Source organism: Chrysemys picta, chromosome 1 (assembly GCF_011386835.1).
Source record: "Chrysemys picta bellii isolate R12L10 chromosome 1, ASM1138683v2, whole genome shotgun sequence".
Lineage (NCBI taxonomy): Eukaryota > Metazoa > Chordata > Testudines > Emydidae > Chrysemys > Chrysemys picta.
The window spans coordinates 199034838-199057966 of record NC_088791.1 but is presented as its reverse complement, the minus strand read 5'-3'; the positions used below and the strand labels follow the sequence as shown (position 1 = coordinate 199057966).

General features: G+C 47.3%; 1 long non-coding RNA gene across 1 annotated transcript; it reads right to left on the bottom strand.

Moving 5' to 3' along the window:
• Positions 1-3119: 3119 nt before the first annotated feature.
• On the bottom strand, positions 3120-22772 carry LOC101953773 (uncharacterized). Its single transcript, XR_257115.4, has 4 exons — positions 22601-22772; positions 17196-17354; positions 4057-4132; positions 3120-3887 (listed from the first exon to the last, which is right to left on the bottom strand). It is a non-coding gene; the product is annotated as an uncharacterized LOC101953773 (long non-coding RNA).
• Positions 22773-23129: the final 357 nt, after the last annotated feature.

Sequence of the window (23129 nt, the reverse complement as noted above, 5' to 3'; positions counted from 1 at the left end):
GCGAACCTTCACGGCCGTACCGGGCTACACGTCCCTGGTCAAACACTCCATCCAGACAGAGCCGGGGAAAGTGGTTCGAGAGACGACCCGGCCCCTGCCCTATCGGATGCGGGATGCGGTCGAGGAGGAAGTAAGAGCCATGCTGGCTCTGGGCGTCATTGAGCCGTCCCAGAGTGAGTGGCGTAGTCCGGTGGTCCTGGTGCCCAAGCCGGACGGCACCTGCCGCTTCTGCATCGACTTTCGGAGGGTAAATGCCATCTCGCACTTCGATGCCTACCCGATGCCCCGTGTGGACGAGTTACTGGGCCGCCTGGGGGAGGCCCAGTATATCACCACCTTGGATCTCAGCAAAGGCTACTGGCAGATCCCCCTCGAGGAGACCTCAAAGGAGAAAACCGCCTTTGCCACCCCAACGGGGCTGTACCAATTCACGCGGATGCCATTCGGTCTCCATGGGGCCCCAGCCACCTTCCAGCGGCTGATGGACCAACTTCTGCAGCCCCATCAGGACTATGCGGCGGCGTACCTAGACGACGTGGTCATCTATAGCCGCGGCTGGGAGGACCATCTGCCCCGGGTTGCGGCGGTCCTAAGGTCCCTACGACAGGCGGGCCTGACCGCCAACCCTAAAAAGTGCCGTATTGCCTGGCAAGAGACCAACTACCACGGCTATACCGTCGGGGGCGGGCGGGTCAAGCCCCTCGTCGGGAAAGTCCAGGCCCTCCTGGACTGTCCCACCCCGTCGACCAAACGGCACGTTCGGCAGTTCCTGGGCCTCGTTGGGTATTACCGACGGTTCATCCCCCAGTTCGCATCCATAGCCGCACCCTTAACTGGGCTTCTGACGAAGGACAGTCCCCGGCAGGTACAATGGTCCCCTGAATGTGAGGCGGCCTTCCGGACACTGCAGAAGTGCCTCTGCCAGGAGCCGGTTCTCTATAGCCCGGACTTTAAACGCCCATTCATCCTGCAGACGGACGCCTCCGGGGTAGGGTTAGGGGCAGTCTTGTCCCAAGAAGTGGAGGGAAAGGACCACCCCGTATTATACCTCAGCCGGAAACTGTTCCCCCGCGAGAGGAACTACGCAGTGGTGGAAAAAGAGGCCCTCGCTGTGAAGTGGGCCTGCGATGCCCTTCGCTTCTACCTCCTCGGGGCCCCGTTCACCCTCGTCACAGACCACGCCCCCCTCCGGTGGCTAATGCGAATGAAAGATAATAATGCCCGCATTATGCGGTGGTACCTCGTCTTACAACCCTACGCATTTACGGTGCAGCATCGGGCTGGCAAGGACCATACGAATGCGGACTTCCTATCCCGCATTGGGGAGATGGAAGGACCTGGCCCCGAGACGCGAGAGCCAGTCTAAAGGGGGTGTGTGTGTAGTGAGTCGGTGTGGCTCCCCTCCTGCCCAGAAGAGGGAGCCCACGTGCAGGCACCAGAGTGGGTGGGACCACCACCGCCTGTCCCCGCCCCCTGGAAGTCAAGGGGCGGGACAGGAAGTATAAAGGCCGGCCGCCAGAGCTCAGTCAGCGGCCAGCCACCGCAGGGAGCAGACGTGTGGCCGGGAGCTCCCGGCCAGGAGACCGCCGAAGACCGAGGCCTGGACCCTAGCTGGCCCGAGCTACCCCGGGCACACTACGAGGAGGAGCCACCGGAGCCCGTCCGCTCCCGTCACTGGGAGAATCCCTGGGAGCCTCACCCCACCAACCCTGAGGGTGAGACTGTACCCGAACCCCTCCGCCCCTGCTGCTACCCAGAGGAGCCGCCTGAGGACCGTTGGCCTGACTTCCTGGCAGAGCTACCGGACCTGCCACCGAGCCCTGGCCGAGAGGAGCCCATGCAGATGGACTGGCCTGAGCCCGGCGCGACGAACGAGGTAGGCTCTGAGGGGGATCACGGAAGTGGCCCGGGGGTAGCCGACCCCGGTCCGGCTGCAACTGAATGTGAGCCAATGTCAGTGTGTTGCGGTCTGGATACCCCACTGACCAGCAGCGGCAGTAACCACTGCTAGGGCCCCGGGCTGGAACGCAGTGGAGTGGGTGGGCCTGCGTTCCCCCCTGCCACCCCCGCTCACGGGTGGCAGGCATCCCCCTCACCCAACACTCGGCTACCGAAAGCCTAGGCGTGCCTTGCCTGGGCTCTGAACTGTCTGCTCGCTCAGCCCCTGCAAACAAGGGCCTGAGCCTAACTGTGTTTGCCCCGCCCTGATCCAGGGCCTGGGCTCTGAACTGTCTGCCCGCTCAGCCCCTGCAAACAAGGGCCTGAGCTAACTGTGTTTGCCCCGCCCTGATCCAGGGCCTGGGCTCCTGAACTGCTTGCTCGCTCAGCCCCCTGCAGTCAAGGGCCTGAGCTTTAACTGTGGTTACTCCGACCCTGCACCAAAGAGCCGGAGTTTCGGGACTAACTGACTGCTTGTTCCCACAGCAGTGAGTCGGTGTGGCTCCCCTCCTACCCGGAAGGGTCGAGCCCCGGCTAGGACCTACTACACAGGTAATAACATCCAGAAAAGATCCCCTCTGCATACCTGACTAAGGCTTTGGATCACCAAAACAGAATCTCTGACTACATCCAAAGTGTCACGCAAGACCCAATTGAGGACAGAACAGAATATTTGGAAATGTTTTGTCACTTCATTAAAAACATTCAATCAGGCTAGAAGTGTTCAGACTATCTGCTTGTTGTTTTTCTTAATACTGAGGCCTTACTGTATTAATTCAAGGCTTCCTGTGGGTTCAATGTGGGTACCTGTGGGTACAATGCGAGCTTCTGTTTGTTAGTTGTTTACAACTTGAGACTTAGTCCAATTGTGAGAGATTTCAATCTGAACTCTCTTGTGGGCATGTACAGCGTGTACTTTATGTTCAATGTGAGGTATGCACTCTATATGTACTGCTTCCTGTGAAGAGCTAAAGCCCTCGAGATACAGTGAAAACCTATTATATTCTCACAGGTATAATCTGCAAGAGCAGAGCAGAAACCATTTTAAAGGTTTATAAACATCCGTTTTTTTTAACCTTACTCAGTGGCATTACCCTTTACCATAAGCAAATATTATCTTGAGCTTAGCTCCTTATTATACAGAGCCTCTTAGAAATAAAATAATTGATCCCCCATAATAGTATGTCAAACCAGGAAAAGGTCTTTAAATGCACAGCTAATTCAAAGCAAAACAGATTTCAAATTTAATACTAATGCATTTATGTGACTATAGTTCACTTTTACTGCAAAAATTATGTTAATTACATTTTTAAAACAAAGTGGCTGGCGGGGTGGGGGAGGAGGGTTGTCCATAAAATAAAATAACTAGAATAGGATTAGATTTTGAACGGTTATGGTGGTGTGAACCTGGAGCAACTCCACTGAAATCAGTGGTGTCCCTCTGGACTTACAACAGTGTAATTCAATTCAGAATTTGTCCTCTCATTTTTCCAGGCTCTTGAACTAGGTTTTCTTTTTAGGAATGTTGAACTAATCCAAAGCGGAGACTCATTTCTACTTGGTAACCTCTGCAAGTGATCAGACCTCTTCTGTGTGTCACTTCAGAGTTAATAATAGCCTTTGGCAGGGTAGCTTATAGGACACAATGACATTCTTACTGGGACACCTACTGTCAACGCTAGTGATGCAAAGCAAGAGCACCTGTTCACAAATAACTTTTAAATTTAACTCAGCTTTCTACTGTTCAGTCAAGTAACTGCTTCCATCATATTCTGTTTCAGAGGGTTCTTTGGAATTGGATCTCTTTACCAGTCAGTTGTGCTGTTCAAGTCCACGTGCAATTAGTGATCTTCCAACATTTTTATGGGGTAGTGAAATTGCATGATACAATAGCATAATATAAAGAGCTCCACCTCCTTCAAATCCCTGTACCTTTTTGGTGGTATATCCTGCAGAAATGAAGACAGCGCAAAACAGTGAAACTCCAACATTTGGTTATGTGGTACACAGCATCATCTCATGTATTGGTAAACTGCATAGTGGATTGCACATGCAAACTGCATAGTGGATTGCACACGAGAAAATTCCAGAAAAAGTAAAAGGGTGGGCGCTACTTACCAGTGGAAAAAATGGGAAGAGGCGAAGGTAAAGCAGATGTAAGGGACTCATGTTGTAACGAAGAGGTAGAAAATCTCTATAAGCAAATGTTGAGCAAGTCAGTGTTCACCCTCACTGGTGTTGCTCAGATTTTTGAAAAATAAACACTCCATCAGGAAAATGAAATCAATCAGGCCCTCCCAGCAATCCTGTCATGTGACATTAAAGGCCTACACATTTTAATATATACAACATGCAACCCTCCCTCCCTGGCTAGTCCTTCATGCTCCCCCCGGTTTTGAGAAATGCTTGTGTTGATCTTCATAATACTATTTTGGCAAGAGTCAGCAGGTGAGGCTGGTACATATAGTCTTACATCTTCTTTTTCTTAGCATTTGAGCAGTTTACAGTCTTTGAAGAAATGCTGCCTTGTTAGTTGTGTGATGCAGCTTCTTCTTGGGGGAGCAGTTGCAAACAGAAAGTGAGTTTGCTTTCTTCCTTAAACTCTCTAACTAGAGTCAATTCTTGGGGCAGATGTGCTTCCTGGAAACTGGACATTGGTGTTTAGGCTGAGATTTCTGAAAGAGCAGTTTGCCTGCACGCTGTTTGTGATCACCTCTGTTCGAGGACTGGTATTTATAATGCACATAAATAAAGTACACTAAGAAGCACTGATTTCTCCTTCTACAGGAAACTGACTTATAAGACATTGAAATCTGCTGCCACTCAGAAGAGGGGAAACAATTTAATAGTTGCTCTTCTTTCTTACATGCTTTGATGAGCAGTGGAATAATAAACCACAGTTCCATTTAGAGTATCCTTAGTGGCATCTTTGTTAGCAAGTATGAAAATGAATGAGAAAGCTCACACCTCACAGCTCTTGTTTCAGGCTCTCTAAAAATTGAGACTGAAGTCTCTATTTAGGTTCAAACCTTTAAAGATTTAGGTTCAAACCTATTTAGGTTCAAACCTTTAAAGATTTTCTCCACAATGATAACAGCTAGAGACTTAGGGCTTGTCTGCATAGGAAAATTGCCAGGCACAGCTACTCTGGCATAACTGTTCTACTATAGCTATTCTGGAATAACTTCTCATGGGGACACACTATTCTGAAAAATATGACTTTATGCGAGCATAAAGTATCCACTAGGGAAAGTTATGCCAGAATAGCAAAATTATACTGGCATAGCAATAGTGGAATACTTATTCTGGAATAGTTATGCCAGTCAATTTCCCCCATGTAGACAAGGCCTTAGGCCCTGATTCTTATTTACACTTGAAGTTACTTTACATCATTGTGGCCACGTAAAGGGACCTTAAAGTGGATGTAACAATAATTCACTCACTCTTTAAAGCCTCTTTACCCTGCCAGAGGAGTGTGAAGTGCTGTCAATCAGAATCAGACCATACTTTAAAAAAAAAAAAGCTGAGACTCTGGACACAACTGACAGATCTGTCCATGCCCTTCTGGCTAGTTCTTTGGGGGTGCACCATCCACTTGAGAAAACACCGTCCTACACAGTTTTCTGTACAACTAGAACTGGAACTAGTCTGGTAGCTTCTGAAGCTGAAGGGGCAGCTGTCACTTGCAGTCACGCTGTCAATGGTATTGAAGAGCAAGTGGCTCCAGTGCATTGGCAGGATAAGTACATGTCCCCCCAGAACTTCTCCCACCCCCTTCCACCAGGCAGTGGAACCACACCAGGGCCACACGACGCCTATGCAGCTCCATTCTGTGCATTTCCTATGTTCTTTCAAAGGGATTTCTCCCCCACCCCCTGCCAGATAAATTGATGCTTTTTGTATTCCATGAGTTCAAGGCTAACTGTAATATTTGATTTCTCTTTTCTCCTTCCATGGGATTTTTTTTCCACGGGAGGGAATGTTGTCTCCCTAAGGGAATATTTAAAATGGAAAGCAAATGTTTATGCCAGGAGAGACGTTATGCAGTGTAACTGTATCTTTTTATGAAAAGGCGGCAGGAGACAGTGTGTTCTTTCTTTGAAAGGAGATAGAAAAGCAGAACTAATTACAGTACCTCTAATTTGTTTCATTTTGCAAAGAATGTAAGCCATCTGAAGCTGTTAGTTCCTCTTACAGTTTCCCAAAATATGGCAAGCAGTCTCCATATCAAACTCTTGCTTCTGAGACTGTCCTCAAATAGTAAAACATAGCGATGGAATGGCAGTAAGGAAACAGTTGTAAAATGCTGGTATGTTACGGGGTAGTCAAGGGCCAGCAAATATGAGTTTTCCCCAAGAATCAAATTTTATCATAGAGTCTTTTTGGTCATGATTTTTTAAAATATCCCTGTAACAGGGTGGCATGCCCTGGGGCTGGAGAGCCTTGATTTAAGTCAGCCCTGACTACATGATGAGCCCCACCTGAGGAGAATCAAGCGCTGCTAGGTGAAAAGGCAGCAGGAAGGGCTAAGGGGATTGAGGGAGTGATTGAGACTACCAGAAGCAGGTGAAAGCTCTCCAGGCAGTGAGGGCTGGCAGAGACTGACACCAGCCCCTCAGAGAGGAGGGAGCTGTGCACAGTTGAAACTGGGGCAAAGAATGTATACATTTGTGTTTTGTTTTCAAAGACTTGGTACTGAACTAGGGTTGGGGCCTGGAAGGCCCATGGGCACCTGAGGACTAAATAAACAGGATCCCTTCTGGGGATAGCTTGGATAACTTGACATGCATCCGACAAAGTGGGCATTCACCCACGAAAGCTTATGCTCCAATACATCTGTTAGGCTTAAAGGTGCCACAGGACTCTCTGTTGCTTTTTACAGATCCAGACTAACACGGCTACCCCTCTGATACTTGGATAACTTGGTGAACTGTGAGTTTTTAAAGGGCCCCTGAAGAGACAGACTGGTCACGGAGGCAGGGTGCCGTAGGACAACTTCTATCCACAAGGGGGCACTTATGAGGCAGTAAGTGGCCACACCACTACAATCCCCAATAGAACTTTTCCCTTGTTCCTCCCCATTTGTTTAATATCTCATCTACTTAGGAAACAAACCTCTCTGTATAGGAAAGTAAAAGACAGGTGTTTAGTCGTTAATTCATTAACCCGCCCGCCCATACACACACACACATTTCTCTCTTTCTCTTTTCTTCACCTTCATTGCTGTTTTTAAGTTGCTTCTATATAAACTCATTAACATCACTTTCCATCTGACCCACTTAGAGATCTGCGTCACTAGTGATGTCTGAGCAGTGAGCAATCTCTTGTTTCCCCTGCATTGTCCTGTTTTTGTTAAGGGGTTTGGTGCATGTGTTTTTGGCTGTGCTGCAAATGTGTGTGTGTGTGTGTGTGTGTGTGTGTGTTTTTGTGCATGTGTGTGTACATAGCCCTGCAGGAGTTGTCTAAAATTAACTGCAGAGCATTTTTTTGTCAACATCTAATAGGTCCTTTCCATCTCTAGATTCTCTGATTTGGTGAGTCTATGATTCTATAGCAATTCCCTCTCTGCACAGTTTAACAATGCTGCTTTTTTTAGACTGACAACCTGTAATACTGGTGGTGCTGTAGAGAAGTGATAAAGGTAACATTTCACTTTGCCAGTCAGCAACTGCCTCTTAGGATAACTTAGGTGGGGGGAGGGAGAAAAGAGGGAAAAACACAAAGCAGAATGCACAATTGTTAGCTGTGATGACGTCCATAGTCACATAATCTCTCCTGAGCTATGTTTCAAGTGGGATTGGATGACAGGGTTTGAGAAAAATAAGAACCAGCCCTGGAGAGAGGTTAAAGTCCTATTAATACAGTCCATCAGTCCTCCTTATTTTCAGAACTTTCAATACATTTCAAAACCCTCAAAGCCAGAGAACTATTGTGCAAATTGCAAAAGAAAATTAAAATATTTTGAAGCACAGATGAGCAGCGAAAGATAACAGTTGGACGTGTAGTTTAATTTGTGAGAATGGCATCATGACATTCTATATTCATTGTGTCTGACTGATTTCCAAATGTATTTAGTTTGCAAGTATAAAAAGATGGGGGAGAGATTTTCTTTTGCTGCTAGTCCTGCGAGCTCACCCTCGGCTCTGACAGGCAAACTCAGATCTTTCCATTTCCTACATGATAACCACCAACAAAGGATCTACAGACCAAATTAAACTCTCAGTTACATCCATGCAAGTGTAGTACCTTCCAGTTATGCCTTCCATTACATCCATACCAAACCCAGAGAGTTCTAATGGGGTTACCCAGGTGTCACTGAGGGCTAAATTTGCTCAACAGAACGTTTATTACTGGCCATGAGGTGTAAGGGTGCAGGGTTGGTAGCTATTTAAGAACGTATATTTTATTATTTTTACTTGGAAACTAAACACCTTTGCTATGGAAACCACAAATTGGTAAATAAACATGGAACTCTCCTATGCAATTTTCCAGGTAGAACCCCACCCTAAAGATCTAATCCTGCAGCCCTTGCTCATATGAGTAACCCTAGGCTTCAGTGGAAATGCTCATGTCAGGAAGTGGCTCACAAGCTATATTGATATTATATTATAAAAAGTTTGTTAGTACTTTTTTATTATTGCTGTAAAATGAACAATATACTGTACGTGCTGATGGAACTGTAAGCAAGAGAACAAGCTGTCAGTAGAGGAATGCACTGTTTAACGTTTTAAAGGGAGCAGTTTAAATGCTGCATTTGCTTCTTGTGTCATAATGAGAATGTTGTATGTGCTATCTCTCTACTGTGAGGCCATTTCTTGATACTCATCTGGGCCTTGTCAGTGCTAATGGCTGAAGAAGCACTGATCCACTTGAGGCTTGGGTGTAAAAGTGCAGTTACACAGGGAGGCTGGAGGCTGTTGATTCTGAATGAGAATGATATTTGATCTGTTAATGGACAGCAGAAGAGGTTCCTCAGGGCAGGCAGAGGAGGCATTTTGAATCAGGTGTAATGTACCCTTTACTCGTTGCTATATATTGGTTCTGGGTGCACCCTTAAGTCTCCGCTTAGTCTACTTGCTTTTAGACATCGTCTGTCTCTGCTTCTGGGCAAAAGGGCAGAACTGAGTGGAAGAACTGGAAACGAGGGGCAAATATTGCATTTTCTCATCTGGTGGACTTTCCATGTGCATTCCGCCTTCTTTCTGGCTAGATTTCAGTTCTGTGGGTTATAAGAGTTGTTTGTGTGTAATGAGAATGTACATGGTTGTATATTAATTTCTGCTAATTTATTCTAGAACATGTTGTCCAAAACACATAATTTCCCTTCTTCATAGGGAGCGAGAGAGCATGAAATCCACCCGCCATCTGCAGTGGTGGCTTATGGAATGCAAAAGCCATAGATAGTTGCCAAGTTTTTGATTAAATCATATCCATGCTCACGTTAAATTTATAGAATCATAGAAATGTAGGGCTGGAAAGGTCCTCAAGAGGTCATCTAGTCCATCCCCCCCACACTGAGGGAGGATTAAGTATGAGTAATTAATTTAGTGAGATTAGGCCCTGGTTCTCCTCTCACTTACACTAGTGTCAATCAGGAGTCACTCCTCTAAAGTCAGTGGACTCAAACCTTAGTTGCTCTGGACCTGAAACATGGGAGATATGAGAGGGTGGCAAAAGTGACCTTAAACTATGCCAACTATGTCCTGCCAGAGTGATCCCGAGCAGTGGCGTAGCTAAGGGGGTTCAGGGGAAGCAGCCGCTTCCCCTCAGTACATTTTTCAAAAGCGGCGCCTGCCGGGCCGCTGCTGGGGTCCTGCAGGGAAGTGTGGGGGCAGCACGGCCAGACTCTGGAGGAGCCATTGGGGGGGGCAGCAGGCGCGGCCAGAGGAGCGAAGCGGCCGGGCTCCTCGGCTATCTCGCCCCACGGGGCCCCAACATCGCCGCCGCGGCTGCCTCCTGCGGCGGCTCAGGGCTCGGCAACCAAGTGCTCCGCAGTTGGCAGGCAGATCCCCTCTCCCCGGCAGCTTCCTGTTTCCGGGCCGAGGGAAGCAGGAAGCTGCCGGGGAGAGGGGATCTGCCAGCCAGCTGCGGAGCGCTCGGCCGCCGAGCCATGAGCCGCCGCAGGAAGCGGCTGTGCTGAGCGTGGGGCACGATGGCTGAGGAGCCCGGCCGCTTCGCTCTTCCGGCCATGCCCGCTGCCCCCCCAAATGGCTCCTCCGGAGTCCGGCCGTGCTGCTCCCCTGCTTGCCTGCAGGAGCCCAGAGGCGGCCCAGCAGGCTCCGCTTTTGAAAAAAATGCTGGGCTGCCCAGGCCAAGGGAACCAGGAAGCTCCAGGGAGAGGGGATCTGCCCACCAGTTGCTGCCCACCCCACTGCTCCACTGCCCCCAGCCCCCGGGAGAAGTGAGCAGCGCCCACCCACCACCCCTTCCCCTGCGCCCGCCCCCCCCCCCCCACCAAGCCCCTCCAAGGGCGGGTGCAGCATGGCCGTAGCATGGCCAGAGGAACCGGGGGGGGGGGGCGCGGAGCGGCCAGAGGAGGAGCCAAGGGGGGCGTGGCCAGAGGAGGAGCCAAGGAGGGGCGCCTTTTTTATGTTTGTTCCCGCTGCACTGAGAAGCTGGCTACGCCACTGATCCCGAGCAGCCTGTTTAGGGCATCTGAAAGTCCTGTTTGCAGCCAGAATGGGCAAAGGGGATTTAGTGTGAGCCGTGAACCAATAGCTTTACATTGAAATAAGTAAGAGGAGAATCTGATCCATATTGTCTGAGTAAGGATGGAGTAAAAGAAGCTGGGTTAGGACATCAGGATATGGTGAATTTGGGGCTTCAATACAAGAACAATTGCTTTGAATGGTCATAAATCAGGTCTCCAGCCTCACAGAGGCCCTGCCTGCACAGCCGCTTTGCTGCCCATCTCCCATGGGAACCCCCGTGGTTCTGTGGCAGTGCAGCATCAATGGAGCCATGCTACCGGGACTTCCCCTGGCTGGAGCTGCCTCAGGATCCCCTGTGTGGGACTCCATGGACAAGACAATACAGCTTCACATTGCATTCGTTTCTCTTTGCAAGGCTGGAGGAGAGAAAATTTGTCTCAACACATCCCTGCTCCTGGCCTGCCTATTCCTTCCACTAGCCTAGTGGTTCTCAACCAGGGGTATGCGTACCCCTGCGGGGACACAGAGGTCTTCCAGGGGGTATATCAACTCAGTTAGATATCGGCCTAGTTTTACAACAGGCTACATAAAAAGTACTAGCGACGTCAGTACAAACTAAAATTTCATACAATGACTTGTTTATACTGCTCTATATACTATACACTGAAATGTAAGTACAATATTTATATTCCAGTCAAATTATTTTATAATTATATGGTTAAAAATGAGAAATTAAGCAATTTTTCAGTACTAGTGTGCTGTGACACTTCTGTATTTTTGTGTTTTATTTGGTAAGCAAGTAGTTTTTAAGAGAGGTGAAACTTGGGGGTATGCAAGACAAATCAGACTTCTGGCTTTATTTTAGGGCTAGGAAGATTAATATTCACTAGCATTAGGTAAGAGAGAATTACAAACATATATTTATCACTTATCAGTCCCAGAGCTCCCCCTCCAGAGCAGCAGTTGCGCTCCTGGAGCCCCCACAGAACACTCAAGATTTAGTCAGGACTATATAGTACAAGTCATGAACAGGTCATGGGGCCGTGATTTTTTGTTTATTGCCCATGACCTGTCCATGACTTTTGCTAAAAATACCCATGACTAAATCTTAGCCTTAGCTATAAATAACAGAAGAATAAAGTTAGTGGGATGCGTGGTTTCCTTGTGTCCAACATAGCACGACTCTGCCAGCGAGAACTGCTGCATAAAGCAGAATTCAGCACAAGGCTCCTATCATGTGCTGGCTGGCCCTTTGATGCAAGCTGGGCTCAACCTTGCCCATGACTTAGTAGCTATCCCTCAAGTTTCACTGAGGAGCTGCCCATGGGCTGCAGGTACCATAGGCTGGGGGAGGCTGTGCCACCCCAAACAATCAGGCCTGGTGCCACCCCCAAGCCCCCTGCTTCCACTCTTCGGCACAGCTCCAGGGGCTGGGGCAGCACCAGTATCGCCCGCCCTGCCTCCCTCCCGACGCTCTGGGATTGTGGGGGGGCTAGCCTGGGGTGGAGCCTAGCAGCCGCGCTTGGGAGACTCTGGGTTCTGGGCGGGGAGGCAGAAGGGGCGGGGCTTCAGGCAGAAGGCACCGCCCATGGAGCTGCCTACATATGGACTAATTAGTGACCCCAGCTGGGTGTACTAGAAACTAGAAACCCCAGCTGTGGTGGTAAAGCAGGGAAAGAACTACTTACACAGAGCTGGGAACTCACTAGAGCAGTGTTTCCCAAACTTGGGACGGCGCTTGTGCAGGGGAAGCCCCTGGCGGGCCGGGCCGGTTTGTTTACCTGCCGCGTCTGCAGGTCCAGCCGATCGCGGCTCCTACTGGCTGTGGTTCGCTGCTCCAGGCCATGGGAGCTGCTGGAAGTGGCACGGGCCAAGGGACATGCTGGCCGCCGCTTCCAGCAGCTCCCATTGACCTAGAGCAGCGAACCATGGCCAGTGGGAGCCACGATCGGCCGGACCTGTGGACATGGCAGGTAAACAAACTGGCCCGGCCAGCCAGTGGCTTTCCCTGCACAAGCAGCGTCCCAAGTTTGGGAAACAGTGCACTAGAGGGAGGAATGAGGGGAGTTCTCCTCTGGGAAGAGCCTGAGGAAGGCAGGCTGAGAGTCTCATAGAGTGTGTCTATACTGAAAGTAGACCCCCTTTGCTGGCAGACATGGGCTCAGGCTAAAGGGCTATTTAGCTGAGGTGTAGGTGCTCAGGTTGCAGCCCAAGCTCTGGGATTCCCACCTTGCAGGGTTCTAGACCTAGGCTGCAGCGTGAGCCTGAATGTCTACTGCACAATTAAACAGACCCTTAGGCCGAGCCCCAGCAGCCTGTGCGGGAGCCCTGAGCTAGGACCTATGGGGATAAGGGAATGGAAGAGAAGCCCAGCAGTGGCAGATGAGCTAGTAGTTACAAGAGAAGTTTGCAGCAGGAGATACCTAAGGAAAGCTGTCAGAATCCCTGGGGAAGGGCGGCAGTAGGGGAAGCCAGCTGGAGAGGTAATAAGGTGAGAAAAGCTCTGCAGATGCCAGGAGAAGAGGCCAATGAACAGAGAACTTTGGTGGCACCCGAGAGGGACTATCCGTGTGGGTGTTTGATTTAGGGCTTGTAGTTACTTCAGAAGGGCTTTCAACGTCACACAACTTGGCTGGAGGACTGAGCCACAGAAGACCTGGAACCAAACATACCGGTGACATCACACAGGGATGCAAGGGGGCGCTCCCAGGGTGAATGTAGCCCACCAGAGCTCTTTAGTTTGTTGTTTCCCTTGCTTCTAAGCAAACTTTTTGCAGAAGCTTGTAGACAGCCTTTGGTTCTGGGCAGAGAAGACTTTCTTGACTGTGCTTAATTTTTTCTAGTCACTCTTCTGTACTCATTCCAACTTTAAAGTTCTTTATTACACCAGTGCTGGAACATCTAGCAAGGGATGGTCTTCTGGTGGATGTCCACTGTAGTTTTTAAAAAAAATGTGGTCATCAATCTAGCACCGTGTTTATTAGTTCAAATTAATCCCTGATGTAACTCCTTTAAAAGCCAATGTGATTATAGCAGGGATATATTTGGCCACACCGCCTTGAGAGAGGAGAATACATAATATGGGAGGTATGAGAGTTCCTACCCAAAAGCCTGTGTAGTTGGGCGATTTTTAAGAAAATACAACTATTTTCCTTCTGTGATTCTTTCTATAGCTCAAACCAGTAAATGCATGCTTCAAGAGAATTCAAAGTTTCAGTAAACCTGGGCAATGGTGATCTAATGGGATCTGAGCAGGAGACATAAACAGTGAGATTGTTGATTAGCAATAGTGACTCTGTTTAAAAAAAATCTGACAATGGATCATGGTATTAGGGGCTGGACACACGAGACTGCTGTTTTCAGCACTCTAAAACGTTGGGTAGCTGGAATTGCAAAGTAGATGCAAAAATATTGTCTTTCAGGTGCCAGATGCTCCAGGGAAATGTTTAGTACAAAAGTGTGTGTGTGTGTAAACATACAAAAATTACAATTTCAGGTTTCCCCAGACAATTGGATAAAAATATTCTCCTTGCAGATTTTCACAGGTTGAATTTCTCACTGAAAACACTCATATGGAAATGTTGCTGTCATTTCCATATTACAGAGGGATGTTGATGTTTCATGTTCAGTAGTAATCCTTTTTTGTGGCAGTTAGCAGCTGTATGCTAATTTCCTGAATTCAAACAGGGACATTAGAAATTTAAGTAGGGTATTAGCATTTATTATGACATATTATTTGCACTGGATCTGTTGAAGTTTCTAGTGTTGAACCTTTGTGTGTATAAGAAGAAATTATTGAGCATTAATAACTGGGGGCTCAATCCTACACCGTTGAAGTGAAAGGGAGTTTTGTCACTGAATTTTATTGGAGGGGGATCAGACCCTAAGTGGATAGCTGAGAGTAGGTAATAGTGAAAGATGTCGGTACCCAGTGTATCAGAATTGTATTATATGTGAGGCCCTTTGTTTTCGGTTTTATTTTGTTTAAAGTTTCCCTGGAATTTATCGCTGTTTGTTACAAAAATTAAGGGTGAAAATCAGTGCTCAAAATTAACTTTGTTTTTCTGGGTAAGTATCAGGGCTAATATTCAGGGAGGGGAGGACAGGGAGAAAAGCAACAAAGAAAAATAAGAGTACTGAAAGTAAAAGCGGTTTAATGCCAGGGGAGTCCAGACCCAGCTCGCTTCTCCGGAAGGCGAGATCATGGCTCAGTAATTTGTCCAGCCCAGGTTACGGAGCCGTCATCACTCCCTCTGGAGCAGACCTGGAAGAGGTGGAGGAAGCAAGGGTGCCATCTCCTCATGCTGCCTCCTCTACTTCTTTCGCTTCTGGGCCTGCTCCGGAAGGAGAGGTGGCAGCTTAGTTACCTGGGCCACCCAGGTTCCCAAGCGACCATCCCTCCTTCAAGAGCCGGGAGCCAGGTCCGGGGAGTTCAGTGCTTCTTTTTTGTACTTGAGTGTTCCAAAATTTGGGTGAAAATTGGTTAAAAACTAAATAATAGCTTTTGTAAAACCCAGGCCTTAATTATATAGTATAGACCCTGATTCTGCACCTGGATCCATTCAGGCAGACCCCCTGCATCCAAGCAGAGACTGGGGCTCTGTACAGACTTAGGTGTCCAATTGTAAGCTTTCTGGGCCCAGATCTGTCTTTTCTTGTTTGTTCCAATGCCACGCACACTGACCACACAGTAAACATAATAATAAATAATAACACTGTATGTTAGTGCCATGGTTGCCTTTATAACATTGGCTAGCAGGAGTCCTTCAAGGTGTTTTTCATAGTGTTCTAAATTTTATAATAATTCTTCTTCTGTCTGAAAATAAATAAAATCTGTTATCTGTTTCCTTCCATTGAATGCACTAATTTGTTTCTGAGTGCTGGCATATTTCTCCCCCTCCACCCCCCCCCCCCAAAAAAAGATTTATCCTCATTAAATGTGCTTCAATAAAAGGTGCCATCATAAGAATGGCCATACTGGGTCAGATCAAGGGTCCATCTAGCCCAGTATCCTGTCTTCCGACAGTGCCCAGTGCCAGGTGCTCCAGCGGGAATGAACAGAACAGGTAAGCATCAAGTGATCTATTCCATAGGCTCCGACTCCGTAGGTTCTCTGGGGCTGGAGCACCCACGGGGAAAAATTGCTGGGTACTCTCCACCCACCGGCAGCTCCCCGTCCTGCCCCCCCATCCCAGCTCACTTCCGCCTCTGCCTTCTGCCTCTGCCTCCTCCCCTGAGCGGGCCGCATCCCCGCTTGCCGCCATGAAACAGCTGTTTCGCGGCGTAACAAGCTGTGGGAGGGAGGGGGGAGGAGCGGGAATGCAGCACGCTCAGGGGAAGAGTTGGGGCCGGGGCAGGGATTTGGGGAAGGGGTCCAATAGGGGCAGGGAGGGGGCGGTGTTGGGGCAGAGACTTTGGGGAAGGGGTTGGAATGGGGGTGGGGCAGTGGCAGGAGGGGGTGGGGCAGGGTGGAGTCAGGGCGGGCCAGGGGTGGGGTGGGGTGGGGTTGAGCACCCACCGGCGCCAGGAGAAGTTAACACCTATGATCTATTCCCAGTCACCCATTCCCAGCTTCTGGCAAACAGAGGCTAGGGACACCGTCCCTGCCCATCCTGGCTAATAGCCATTGATGGACCTATCCTCCATGAACTTATCCAGCTCTTTTTGGAACCTCATCTTTGGAATCCTCTGTTTACCCACAGAACAGGTCAAGTGACAGTGCAGCCCCTATGGAGAAGAGTGTAACTGACTCTCCATGACTGTTTAGGGTAGGCCTCTGCTAGAAGAAAGGTGTGTGATAGCTAACACATTGTAAAATCCTAACACAGATGAGCAAAGGATGCACTAGTTCTACCTCAGTTTTGCTAGTTCAGATGAACTGTAGGCAATCTGCTAAATCAAGGTTAAAAACTGCAACTTGTCCTATCTACACTTTTCCACTATAAGTTATATCTGTATACTATAGCATATAATATTAGCTATTAAGTTGTAGAAACACCCTCTTTTCTTAGGGTAGACACCACTTAGTCCTCTGAGACTTCCAAAGAGGGTGTACATTAATGCTATTTCAGGTGGTTTGTTTTGTCGTGTGCACACACTGGAATCCTAAGAAACTCTATTGAGAACATCAACTTGTTTTTTATGGGCCGATAAATAGCTATCAGATTGTAATGAATTTCACTCAACCCTAGCTGAGGTGAAGTTGAGTTAGTAGCTTATAGGTGAAAGACTGTATAGCCAGTGGCCACTCTCCTGTGCCATCCTGTCCCCGCCTACCCACCTTATTTTGGGAAGGTGGAGGTGGGGAGGAAGAACAATTGCACAGACCAGTCTTTGAACACATGGGTGGAAGAGTGGGGAAATAGCATTGTAGTTCAAATTCTGGCTCTAAGTTTAAACTGTGTCCCCTGATGACTCATCATACATCAGACACAAAAGAATGGAATAGGCTATTGGCATGGTTGGAATCTCTGGAGAACTGTGAATAAAGAGAATAAATGCCATATATCTAAGTGAACAAACAAGTGAGTAATTTGCATAATTATGAATAAACCAATATGAAATAAGTTGTCTTGGGGAAAGTGGATGGCATGAAAAAGAACTTACCAGGGCTTCTTGATAGATTTTTTTCCCCTCCCTGTCAGCAGTGATATTCCTCCACAATCTGCAGAAGTTTGGCAGAGATTTCTCATTTCACATTTCATTTCTCTTGCCCCCTTGTTGTAAATGTTAAGGTCAGGTACTCTTGTAAACACAAAGCAGGGTCTTTAAAAAAAAAAAAAAAAAAAAAGGTTATGAGAGGTTTGGCCCTACTTCACCCCTTAATTAGGCAAAACTTCCAATTGAGACTCAATTGCCTGAGTAAGGAGCATAGGATCAAGAACCAGGTCATGCTCCAGGATCCATGCAGAAGTGGGGAGTCATCTTCATTGGAATGTCATCCCTTCTTGTGGCTCCATGGTCTGAAGGATGTCGGAGAAAAACACAGTTCTCATTTTTTGTTTGGGTACAGCAAGTCAGATGCTTTATTTCTCTCACAATTGTGCAGAGGGAGAGAGCTAAGCAGGTCCCTCTACAGGTAAACAATTACAGCAAGCATTTATACCTTTCATTAGTCTTTCTCTGCTTCCACAACGACTATAGCAGCTGTAGGTGGCCTGGGTCAAGAGAGTAGCTGGGCCTGGGTAAGGAGGGAATGGTAGGTGGGAGCAGGATGTATCATGCCCCTTTCCTGCCCCCAGCCTTGAAGAGATTATCTGGAGCCCCTTTCCTGTATGTGGATGGCCTCTTCCAGTGAAGAAGGCTGGATTCTGCCATGATTGGAGTATCCTACAGCCTCACCAGGGGCCTATAGAAATTCTTCCTGTTTTAATCTGTCTGCTTCAAACCAAGTTTTTTGTCATTGGCACTTAAGTTTCCTTCTCTCTTCATCTGGCCCAAGGAAGGACCACTGGGATTTGTGTGGGCAACAGCGAGGAGGGGGCTGTCTGAGATCCAGGGTGTCAGTGGTAGTAACTAGTGCATGTGGACATAATGACTTATTAGCAATGCAACTCCTCAGCCTGTTGGGAGGCTGTTGCTGTCCTGAAGCATGTTTTAAAGCATGTAGTGAGGTCTGTGAGCCTTCCTGTTGCCTGAATGGGGGGAGAGCTCAGACTGCTGACAGAATGAGGAGGTTGTCTAAGATAGAGCCATACTGTGTGATGTTCTCTGTGATGACTTTTAGTGCGAAGAGCAGGCTGAAGATGTGGCTGGCTATGGAGGTTGGGCGTGAGAGTCCTAACACAGAGAAAGAGGAAATGTGTTGGGGCGTTTTACATCTGAGGCCTTGTCAACATGGCTGGGAAGAGGAGTCTTAGGGGTATCACCGCTATTGCTGAAAGCATCTCGGACAGCTCCTTTGTGAAACTGTGGTCTTCTGCGTCTATAGATGAGTAGAAAGCCCATGTTGGCTTTAGCTCTGGCTCTGGTTCCATGTGTAAAATGGAATAGTTTGAAGGATTTGGTATTTCCTGGGGTGCCACTTCCACACTGAGTTGGAATGACAATATGAATGCTACTCTGCCTGTGCTCTGGTCCACGCCTGCCTTACGGTGTGTTGAATAACCTCGGGCGGGGGCAAGGGGCGGGAGAGACAACATGGGCCAACACAAGGTTTGCAGTGTCAGCCAAGCAATTCTCGGTGATCCAGTCTTGATCTGGAGCCTCATCAGCAATGATGGCTGGGATGGTCTGATGCCCATTGATCTTAGAACTAGTGTCCATCAACATTGGTTTGAGTTCCCAGGGGCTTCCTGCATTTGTTTTGTTCTTGTGTACAGATGATGTTTGGGTCCAGTGAATAGATAATAAGCATCTGGATTTAAGCTTCCTTAGTCTGTATTGCCTCTTCCTGTTCGGACTGGCCCATCTGAGTACGGGGACTGCTCCTAATGGGCTTGATCCACTCTCCATTGAAGTAAATTGAAAGTTTCCCATTGACTTCAGTGTGGTTTGGATCAAGCTCACTGTGTGCTAGATGTTGAGCATCTGGAAGGTATGCTCAACCCTAATCTTCTGGAGCTGCAATACCTAGGACTTGGATAGAAATAGATCAGCAGGAATTCATAGGAATGTACTGTTCTTATTCATTATTCAAAAGCGCTATGCTGATTATGGCAGGTGACAGGATGTTTCAGCATGAGATAGGGTTTTTTAATCTTGTAGAGGAATCAAGCTTGTTAGTCGTCCACTCTAGGCAAGACAGATGATCAGGTCTCATGTGACAGACACAAAATTTAAAAATCACATGCACAAATATATACATTCATAATACACATGTGTAACATGCCTCCCTTGAAAGGAAGAAAGGAGAGCAGCAGAATACGGACCCTGGACTTCAGAAAAGCAGACTTTGACTCCCTCAGGGAACTGATGGGCAGGATCCCCTGGGAGAATAACATGAGGGGGAAAGGAGTCCAGGAGAGCTGGCTGTATTTTAAAGAATCCTTATTGAGGTTGCAGGAACAAACCATCCAGATGTGTACAAAGAATAGTAAATATGGCAGGCGACTAGCTTGGCTTAACAATGAAATCCTTGCTGAGCTTAAACACAAAAAAGAAGCTTACAAGAAGTGGACCAGGGAGGAGTATAAAAATATTGCTCAGGCATGCAGGAGTGAAATCAGGAAGGCCAAATCACACTTGGAGTTGCAGCTAGCAAGGGATGTTAAGATTCTACAGGTATGTTAGCAACAAGAAGAAGGTCAGGGAAAGTGTGGCCCCCTTACTGGTTGGGAAGGCAAACTAGTGACAGAGGATGTGGAAAAAGCTAATGTCCCAAGGCTCAGTCCTGGGGCCGGTTTTGTTCAATATCTTCATTAATGATCTGGAGCACGAGTCCCCAATGCGGTGACTGTGGGTGCCGCAGTGCCCACTGGCGCCGCGGTGCCCACCGGGGTGTCTAAGTGCGCCTGCATACTGGCTGGCGGACGAGCATCCGCCGAAACGCTGCCGAGAAGCAGCGTCATCCAGAGGCATCACCGCCAAAATGCCGCCGATTTTCAGCGGCATTTCGGCAGCGCTGCTTCTGGATGACGCTGCTTCTCGGCGGCGACACCTATTGACGTTGCCACTTCTCGGCGCCATTTCGGCGGATGCTCATCCACCTCCACAGTCCTCTGTGGCTCATCGTCTGGCACCCACCAGACGAAAAAGGTTGGGGACCACTGATTTGGAGAATGGCGTGGATTGCACCCTCAGCAAGTTTTCAGATGACACTAAACTGGGAGGAGTGGTAGATACGCTGGAGGGTAGGGATAGGATACAGAGGGACCTAGACAAATTAGAGGATTGGGCCAAAAGAAATCTGATGAGGTTTAACAACGACAAGTGCACTTAGGACGGAAGAATCCCATGCACTGCTACAGACTAGGGACCGAATGGCTAGGTCTGCAGAAAAGGACCTAGGGGTTACAGTGGACGAGAAGCTAGATATGAGTTAACAGTGTGCCCTTGTTGCCAAGAAGGCTAACAGCATTTTGGGCTGTATAAGTAGGAACATTGCCAGCAGATCGAGGGACGTGATCATTCCCCCCTATTCAGCATTGGTGAGGCCTCATCTGGAGTACTGTGTCCAGTTTTGGGCCCCACACTATAAGAAGGATGTGGAAAAATTGGAAAGAGTCCAGCAGAGGGCAACAAAAATGATTAGGGGGCTGGAGTACATGATTTATGAGGAGAGGATGAGGGAACTGGGATTATTTAGTTTGCAGAAGAGAAGAATGAGGGGGGATTTGATAGCTGCTTTCAACTACCTGAAAGGGGGTTCCAAAGAGGATGGATCTAAACTGTTCTCAGTGGTTCCAGATGACAGAAGAAGGAGTAATGGTCTCAAGTTGCAGTGGGGGAAGTTTAGGTTGGATATTAGGAAAAACTTTTTCACTAGGAGGGTGGTGAAGCACTGGAATGGGTTACCTAGGGAGGTGATAGAATCTCCTTCCTTAGAGGTTTTTAAGGTCAGGCTTGACAAAGCCCTGGCTGAGATGATTTAGTTGGGGATTGGTCCTGCTTTGAGCAGGGGGTTGGACTAGATGACCTCTTGAGGTCCCTTCCAACCCTGATATTCTATGATCTAAATACTAGATTCTCTGATAGCTGTGATGAGAGCAGTGTAAATACCCAGACAGACTAGATAGTCAATCTTGATGATAATTTCTAACACTATGCCAGAGAAAATAAATAAACTCCAGTCACACAGACTCAAAGACAAAATCAATTTGTTTTGTAGCCAAACAGTTAGAAGCATTAGTTACAGACATTTCATGGGGAATGGGGGGAAGTGCTTTCCTTAGGCTGAAAATGTTGGTGGAGCCCTCTGCATCATAGGGGTTGACAAACTGCTACCAGATGAGCTACTTTCTAAAGTGGAGTAAAAGATTTTTAGTGAATAGTAAATTCACTACGAAATGCATTTTTCAGGACACTGAAACTATTTGCAAATTCTGGTCAAATTTGGCAATAGTTTCAGCTGAAAAAAACTGGGGAAAATGGAAATTTGTTTTAATATTTAAAAATAAAAATGTCAACAGTTTGAAGCAAAAAAAATTATTTTGACAATTTCAAAATGAAATATTTTGACTTTTAATTCTAAAACAGCTTTATTTGAAATGTGTTAATTAAAAAAAAAGTGGAAAAACATCCAAAAAGCAACCTGAAATGAAAAAAAAAACATATAATTTTGAATCAAGCAAGATGTTTTCTTTGACTCAACACTTCATTTTTGTGTGTGTGTGTGAGAGAGAAAAAACAAACCAAACCTCAATTTCAGTTTGAACTGAACAAATGTTTTTTTTCAGATTTCTGAGTTTCCCAAGCCAAACAATTCATTATTCCCTCAGCGCTAGTCCTTTCCCTAACAAGAAACACCTGCTCAGTATTAATCCTACTGTATCTGGAGCTAAGTTTAAGTGCTAATTATTAATTCCAGGAGCCTTGTACTGGTTTTGAAGGATGCAGGAAGTGCTTTGTTTCTAACCTGATTATCTTCCTAACAGGGAATACATTTATGTATGTGCTAAAAGACCACACACCCAACAAATAGATTTGAAAGAGTGTTCCACAGTGAATTATTCCTGACAGTATTTAGCAAAAATGTCACACCAAATATGGGCTGACAGTATGTAATGAGGAAGCTGCCTGTTGCAGCATAATATTAAAGGTTTCACAGTATTGTGTACTTAGGGCTGTAAGAGGCTTGCACAGACATTACCACAAAAGCAATTTAGTGCCCTAGGTTTTCAACACTGAATAATTAGAATGGATCAAAACACTAGATTATACAGTGAAACAGGAAAAGTACTTGGGTGCAGTGCACTGTGGCATTTTGCCACGTGCATGTCAGTGAAGGGAAAGGCATGTGTCACATGCTTTTTGACTTTGGTAAATCACCTGGGCTGTTACACCTGTAATCTGTTATAGAATGGCACAGGCTAGGTAGCATAATGCGTCCCAAAAGCATGTGTATTACATACCTCTGATATCACATCATGATGGGTTTTGTGCCTTCTTCCTGGGATGTTCCTGGGACTGGCTATTGTTAGAGGATGGATACAAGACTATGTAGGTCTGTTCTGGTGTGGCATTTTCTGTGTGTATCCAATACAGAATGCAATCAGAGTTCCCCATGAGTTCACCTTATTTATTCTCCCGGTGGACATTTTAGCACACAGAAGACAAGTGGACTATCTATAGGCATCACTCTTATAAAGACAAATAAGGCTGTATGACTCCCTGAACTCACTCAGTGGAGCTCATTGGGTACTGAACTGCTAATCTGTACAACTCTTACTCCCTGGTTTAGCAAAGGCTGAGCATAATTGCAGAGGTTATTCTAGTTTTGTAACACACACTGTTGGCTAATGAGTGGAGTGGCACCGACATCTGCAGTTTGAAATCCTGGCTACTCTGTGGAGTGGGGAGAAGGTGACGGTGCTCTTGGTGGGCAGGAAGGGCATGGGGGAGGAGAGGGACACAAAGGTGAAATGGAGAAGAAAATAATTT